General features: G+C 43.2%; 1 long non-coding RNA gene across 1 annotated transcript; it reads left to right on the top strand.

The window, feature by feature from the left end:
• The first annotated feature begins 884 nt into the window (after nucleotides 1-884).
• Nucleotides 885-7,456, top strand: LOC122546209. Its single transcript, XR_006310690.1, has 3 exons — nucleotides 885-1,622; nucleotides 5,326-5,426; nucleotides 5,645-7,456. It is a non-coding gene; the product is annotated as an uncharacterized LOC122546209 (long non-coding RNA).
• The last annotated feature ends 254 nt before the right edge of the window (nucleotides 7,457-7,710 follow it).

Here is a 7,710-nt window from a genome sequence, read left to right as displayed (position 1 = left end):
TCCCAGGTCATTTCCTCTGCCCTGAAGCACTTCCGGACTTGTCCTACCTGCCTATCTCCTTTTCCATCTATCCACTCCACCCTCTCCTCCCTGACCTATCACCTTCATCCTTCTCCCCCACTCACCCATTGTACTCTATGCTACTTTCTCCCCACCCCCACACTCCTCTAGCTTATCTCTCCACGCTCAGGCTCACTGCCTTTATTCCTGAAGGGCTTTTGCCCGAAACGTCGATTTCGAAGCTCCTTGGATGCTGCCTGAACTGCTGTGCTCTTCCAGCGCCACTAATCCATGCAGGGAATGTCGAGTGGTGCTTTTGAGAAGGGAGTGAGTTGTATTCAAGTGACAGGATGTAGAGACTGTACTCAGCAGAAAGTGAACATTGAGAAACTGCTTCGGTGTCTTTGGCAATATGGACAAACTATCTTGTTTCTCCTTATCCGCAGGGTTTAAAACAAATGCATGAAATTAATTTAAACTTTTTTGGGTGCAAATGCTGAGTGCGCGTATCTCATTGGCTTAAAAATACTTTCATGTCATGAAACAGACTCGCAATGTGGATTTCACCAGTTTCCTCATTTCCCCTTCCCCTCCACCTCACCCCAGCTCCAACCTTCCAGCACAGCACCGTCTCCATGACCTGTACTACCTGCCTATCTTCCTTTCCACCTATCCATTCCACCCTCCTCTCTGACCTATCAGCTCCATCCCCTCCCCCATTCACCTATTGTACTCTATGCTACTTTCATCCCACCCCCATCCCCCTCTCATTTATCTCTCCAACTTGCAGGCACGCTGCCTCTATTACTGATGAAGGGCTCTTGCCCGAAATGTCGATTTTCCTGCTCCTGGGATGTTGCCTGACCTGCTGTGCTTTTCCAGCACCACTCTAATTTAGACTCTGGTTTCCAGCATCTGCAGTCCTTGTTTTTACCTATTTGACAAATCAGTCATTTTGTGATTTTCAGTAACAAATAGATTTGTGGCCCATTCATATGTAAATGGAGCAACATCATGAAAACCTTGGGTGAAATGAAGCATAAAATGCCATGTTCATGAGGCTAAAGCTGGAATGGGGCAAATCATGAGGAACTTTGTAGCAATTTGCCACGCAGTGTCTGCACATCACCACCAGATACCAGCCAATTTGCACATTAATCAAAGGGAGGGTCATTCAGACAACATTATTTGTACAGTAAAACCTGCACTCACAATATTTTTCTATTTTCCACTCAGCCTGCCCTCTCTGTTTCCCCAAGGAGAGCAATTTCCTGAAAGTATTCGGGATGAAACACAACTCACTCCTTCCCTCACACACTGACTGGGTGAAGATGTAAAATGTTCTGGGATGAAGTTCATGTTCCTGATTAAGGACGGGGGTTCCTCACACCTGTCTCGTACTTTATCTGATGGTGAATAAAGTGCTGCCACTCTCTCTCTCTACTCTCCCTCTAACAGGAGAAAACCGAACACAACCAAAGACAAAGAAGTGACATCGTGGGAGGAGCTACGACCCTCTGGCCCCTCCCCCCTTTCTGAGGAGGGTTCTCTGGAATCACTGGGCAGTCAGACGGGGAAAGCAGTGAGAGGCACAGAAGGAGGATGGGAGGAGCCCGCTCCAGGTTGGTCAAGAAACTCCTCGTATTCTGTCATAGGCTCAAAGAAACATAGAAATGGGAAAAGGCCTCCTCTTCCAGCAAATTTGATCATGGTTAGATCCTCATGATCTCCATGTGATGGTTCTGCAGAACTGAATTGATTTCTGTCATGAATATGCTCCATGATTGAGCTTCCACATCCCACTGGGACAGCAATTTACAACAACCTAACACCATCTAAGTGAAGGAATTCCTCCTCTTAAATGGCCTCCCTCTTAATTGGAGACTATGTTCCAGATTTTAGACTCAAAAGCCATCATATATATAAATACCTGTCATGTGTGATCAGATTTTATTATTAGAGACAATGCAGTCAACCCTTCTGCAAAATGTAGTTTCTTCAATTCCTCCTCATATGACAATCCTACCATTGCAAGATTAATGTGATGAACTTCCATTGCACTCCCTCCACGAATGTATATCCCTCCTTTAACGGAGACTAAAACTAGACGCAATACGCCAACTGAGCTCTCAGGAATTATAGAAGTGGATCTTTATACCTGGTCTCAAATCCCTGTGCAATTCCATTTTAACACCAGTCATGGGGAAAATGTTGACTCTAAGCAATCAAACAAAGACAGCAATGCTTTGCAAAAGAGAAATCCTGCCAGACACCTTTTTATTAGAATTGTTTCAGGAGACATTCAGCCATGTGGGTAAACAGGAAGCACAAGATGCTTTTTGAATTTTCAAAAAGGTGTTCTATAAGGTATTGCCCAGAGGTCCACTTATTAAGACAAGAACCCATGGCACTGGTGGTGTATATGAAGGTGCACAGAGGATTGGCTAGCAAATCAAGAATATAGAAAGATAGGATAATGAGGGAATTCTCACTGTAACCAGTGGAGTGCCAGAGCGATCAATGCTGGGGCCACGATTATATACATTATAAACTAATGACTGTGGATAAAGGAGTTGAATACAGAGGAACCTCGATTATCCAAACGAGATGGGCGGGCACAATTTCGCTCGGCTAATCGATTTTAAATGCCTTTCCTCTGGGGCTCAGAGTTTTTAAAGTCTGCTCCCCATTCAGGAGACTGCAGCAGCTCACAGCACACGAGACCCCACCCCCAACCCCGCCTCCTTCCCATCCAACACCTCCCCCTCGCCCCTGACATCATGCAACTCCTCCCCCTGCCCCCCGACAATGCCTGCCTCCCCAACCCCATCCGCACCCCGCCTTCCAACACTGCCCCCACCCCCTTTCTGGGGCAGCTGGACTGGACACCAACATCAAGACGGCTGTTGCTGTCTGTGTGGGGTAAGTCTCGAAATAGGACACACACCACTTTTTACTGCACCTTTTTGACAGGTTCCACCTCTGCCCTATACAGGACAGCGTTGCTCAGATTATCTGGGGAAGAAGGGGGTGGGGTTTAGGGTACATCCCCCTGTAGAATCCCAGGGAAAGTGTGGGGAGAGAGGACAGGGGGTCAGTCATTTGGAGTTAGTGCCTGTTTAATCACTGTAAACAAAAGACGTCTTTGATGTAATGTTTCTATCGGGACCTCGAGACCACCTTCGAGTAATCCGATTTTTGGATAATTGGTATTCGGATAATCAAGGTTCCCCAATATACTATAGTGAAGTGTAAGGTAACACAATAGAATGGGGGCAAGCAATAAGCAGGATAGAAATAATCCGCAGAAGGATTTAGACAGATTATGTGAGCAGGCAAAACATTTGGTAGGTGGATTATAATCTGGGAAAATGTGAGATTATACATTTTAGAAGAAAGTACAGAAGAGCTGAATATCATGTAAATGGGGAAAGACTGCAGAATTTTGTATAACAGAAGGAATTTGCATCCTTGTACAGGAATCACAGGAAGCTAAAACACAAGGTTAGTGGGTAACAGGGAAGGGAAGTAGACTTAGCTTTTATTTCCAAGGAAACGGTGAATAAAAATATGAAGGCCTTGCTGAAACGATACAAAGCATGAGTTAGATCATAGCTGTAATACTGTGAAGGGTTTTATTCCCCTTGCCCTTAGGAAAGAGGTACTGACATTGAAGGCAGCTCAGGGGTGATTTTTTTTTGTGAAGTTGAACAGGCTGTGCCTGTAATTGGAGTTTGGGAGAATGTAGGGAAACGGTACTGAAACATGGGATTCTGAAGGGGCTTAATAGGATGGATGTAGAGAACCTAGAACCTGAGAGCATAATGTCAAAATCAGAGCTCTTGTATTTCAAACTGAGATTAGAGGGAATTTCACTTTCTCGGAAGGTAGTATATTTGTGGAATTCTTCATGCAGAGGTCTGTTGAAGATGGACTGTTAGGATGGATTGTTCAACACTGAGATTGACAGCTTTTTAAGCATTAAGGGGATTTCAGATTATTTGGATACGATAGGAAAGGAGTTGAAGTGTATTAGATCAGCCGTGATATCATTGCATAGTAGAGCAGACTCAATGGGCTGAATGGCCTAATCTGCTCCATATCCTCTGCTGTTATTGTCCATCATACTTTAACCCATTCACTGAGCCTGTCCAAGACCTGTTGAATCCTCCTTGTATCCTCTTCATAACTTATTTCAGTTTGGTATCTTCAGCAACTTTGGAAATCTGACAATTGGTCTCCAAATCCGTATCATTCATACATCTTGTGAACAGCAGTGGATCAAGTGGTGATCCTTACCAAATCCCACTAGTAAACAGTCTGACTTTTGACAATAATCTATTTACAGAACAACCTTGGTTATCCAAACGAGACGGGTGGGGAGTATTTTGTTTGGATAACTGTTCAGATAACTCACCTGATCGTAAATAAAAGAAGCCATCCTGAACACAAAATGTAAAATAGCATGGTTTGCAGAGTTTTGATTTCATTAAATCGATTTAAAATGTATACAAACACTGGATATTTCTTAAATGGAGACCAAATCCTGAAATATTCCTTAAGCACTCTATGTATTTACGGAGGAGGGTAGAGAATGTAACGTTGTGCTCTACTGGAGAGTTCGTTTAAATCTATAATTTTGTTGAGTCTGTTATTTAAACTAACTAATGTTTGCATTCTGCAAATTGCAGAATTTTTAAAATGTTTTGTTCGGAAGTATCTTGTGATTATAGCGACAGGAAATAACACCAGAGCAAGATTCCAGGCTGTGAGGAGCATGTTGAATAAGTCTGGTTAAACTGAGAAGGATGAAACCCTGACCGTCACATAAATATGGAAATCCCAACATTAAACAAGGTCCTGAACAGCTTCTACAATCACAAGAGCATTTGTCAGTTTCCGCTGAACTCAGTGTCGTGATAGAAAGACAGAAGCAGCACTTCGCTCATGCATTTTCTTTCTTTATCTTTTTTTTCATGAGTGACCTGGTAAAGTGACAGGAATAAAACACTTACTTTTGCAAAGAGCTGTGTAACTAACCCCTGGTAAAAAAAAATCCAGTCGCTGGTGCTTGATGTTCTTGCGTTTCTTTGTTTTTGCCAGAGTTTCCACATGTTCTTCAGTCCAGATTATCCAAATTCACTTTTAATCATTGCAAACAAAAGATGCAATTGGCGCACCAGTGTCAGTAACTCCTCTTTAATGGAACTTTTTGAGACCATGAGATCTTGCACAGATAACTGAAGTTGTTCGGTATTCCTAATTTCTGCTTTCTCACTGTTAACCCAGTCTTAGCCATATTTGTATGTTTTGCCCCAACCTCAGGCCTTCTAATTTCATTCACAAACCCACCTGGGGCGTTATCAAAAGGGAGCTGAAAATCCAAATACACCACACCCACTGATTCCCCTGGATCAATGCTAAAAGTAAGTACCACAAAGAAACACCAATAAGTTTGTCAATAAGCCTTCCCCTTCACAAGTCTATGTTGACTCTGACCACTTGTATCATTCTTTTCCAAATAGCCACTTATTACATCTTCTGTAGATTTTAACAATGCATGATGTCAAGGTAACAGCTCTGCAGTTCTCCCCCTTCATCCCTTTGTGAATAGTGATGTAACATTGCTCTTCTACGTCCATAGGAATGCTTTCAGAATCTACAGAAGTTTGAAAGATAATCACCAATTCATTCAGTATCCGTCTGGGCATCAGTTTTAGTGCTCTGGGATGAAGCTAACCTGGTCCAGGAAACTTACCAGCCTTCAATCAACTTAAACAGTTAATGCTAGAAAAGTTATGAATGCTTATTTCTTTCAGTTGCTCAGTTCCATACTCTCTTGGTCAGTTTGTATTTCTGGGAGATTTTTTTGTGTCTTCTACAAAGGCTGACACAGTAACTATTTAGTTTCTCTACCTTGTTCTCCAGACTCCAACTGCAATATGCCTACATTTGTTGGAGTAGGTTTTTTTTGGTGGATTTGTTTCACTCAAATCAGAGTTTCTCAGCTTCCCATTCACTTTAATGTGGTTTTGAAAGCCCCAGCAGCACGAGCAAACTTCCTTGCAAAGATGTTCGTCTTCTCCATGCTCTCCCTCTCTCCACAAGATTCTCCAGGCGCAAGCTCCATTTTCCTAATTCTGTGCTGACTCTCAGATGAGACGGAAGGAATTCTGAAGTTACTGCACGAGGGATCCAGCTTTTCAATCTCGTTTCCAGCTCCCTGAAATTTGCTGTTCCGACCCAAGTCACATGCACCACAACCTCCACCAGTTCAGCTTCTCCCACAAGAATGTCCTGCAATCACTAGTGACACTGTTGGCCCTGGTACTAGGGAGTAACACTGAAATGCCAGTCCCCTTAGCAAATGAATCCTCTCTCATTCTCTCCTCTTGTCCAGCAGAACCACCATAGTGCCATGAACTTGGCTCTGACTGCTCTCATAAAGGAAGCACTGCCCTCACCAATATCCAAACTAGAAAATTAATTACGGTTCTCTTCCTGGTTCTCTGGGACTGTTTGACAGTCGCCGATGTCCTTCTGTCTACAAAATCCTAGCCTGCAGTTTGACTACCTCTGTGAACATGCTATCCACCTTGAGCTCAGTCCTGCAGATGCACATAGTGACTCTAGCTGCCAATCCAAACTGCAAAGCCCAGAGCTCCGGTTTCTGTGGCTGGTTACATTACCTGCATTTGTGGTTGGTCATGTCACTGATAGCGTCCATGACTTCTCACATACAACAGGACACACATACCATGTGACCGAGCTGCCTTACCATCCCAAGCTAAACAGCTTCTGCATCTTCTTCCTCGAGAATACAACCAATCAGTGCAACACATTACACTTGCTCATTGTTGTTTGTAAAGAAAGTATACTGGCAGGCATACAGCTCCTGTACCCTATTAAACTCTCCTCTTCTTCAGTCCTTCAACACAAAAGGAGTATCTCCAACAGCGAGGCCCTGGGTTTGGGCTTTAACCAAGCCTCAGTTCACTTGATCCATCACGACACTTGAGCCTCACAAACAACAGTTTGGAACCACTCCTTTGGGAGGGCTTAGGAGAATGAAGGAAGGTGATTCATAGGCTGGTGAAGAGGAACTTGTCGTGTGGAAGTAGACATTTGGTTGCTACTTGCTAGAAAGAGAGAGAAAGGCTATGATTATCCTCAAGTGCGATAGCAATGAACCTATATGTAATGGGTCCATCAATAAGAGGGATGACTGACATTCATCTCGTTGCTCACGTAAGACCTTTTGTTGAAATTGGCCATTACAACCAGCTATATTTAAAACAATGATTTCATTTTAATAGTCAATGAAAAATTAAGTGTGTTAGGAGGCTCTGAACATTTCTAAGGATTATTTAAGATTCTGGAATTAAGTTTGCTCACTGAGCTGGAAGGTTTGTTTTCACATGTTTCATCACCTAACTAGGTAACATCATCAGTGAGCCTCCGGTGAAGCACTGATGTTAGTGACCCACTATCTATTTATGTATTTAGGGTCCCTTGGGTTGGTAATGTCATTTGCTGTTCTATTTTTCAGAGGGTGGTAAATGGGGTCCAAGTCGATATGTTTGTTAATAGAGTTCAAAGTATTCAAAAAGATCGGGTACCCAATGACACAGTCTACCAATTTTTCCCAAACAAACCCAAACAAGCAGAAGAACCGCGTCCAGAAGCCACAGCCACTCTCCCCACATCAAA

The sequence above is a fragment of the Chiloscyllium plagiosum genome, unplaced genomic scaffold, assembly GCF_004010195.1.
Source record: "Chiloscyllium plagiosum isolate BGI_BamShark_2017 unplaced genomic scaffold, ASM401019v2 scaf_54673, whole genome shotgun sequence".
In the NCBI taxonomy this organism is placed as follows: domain Eukaryota; kingdom Metazoa; phylum Chordata; class Chondrichthyes; order Orectolobiformes; family Hemiscylliidae; genus Chiloscyllium; species Chiloscyllium plagiosum.
This window is presented reverse-complemented; position numbering and strand designations above follow the sequence as displayed.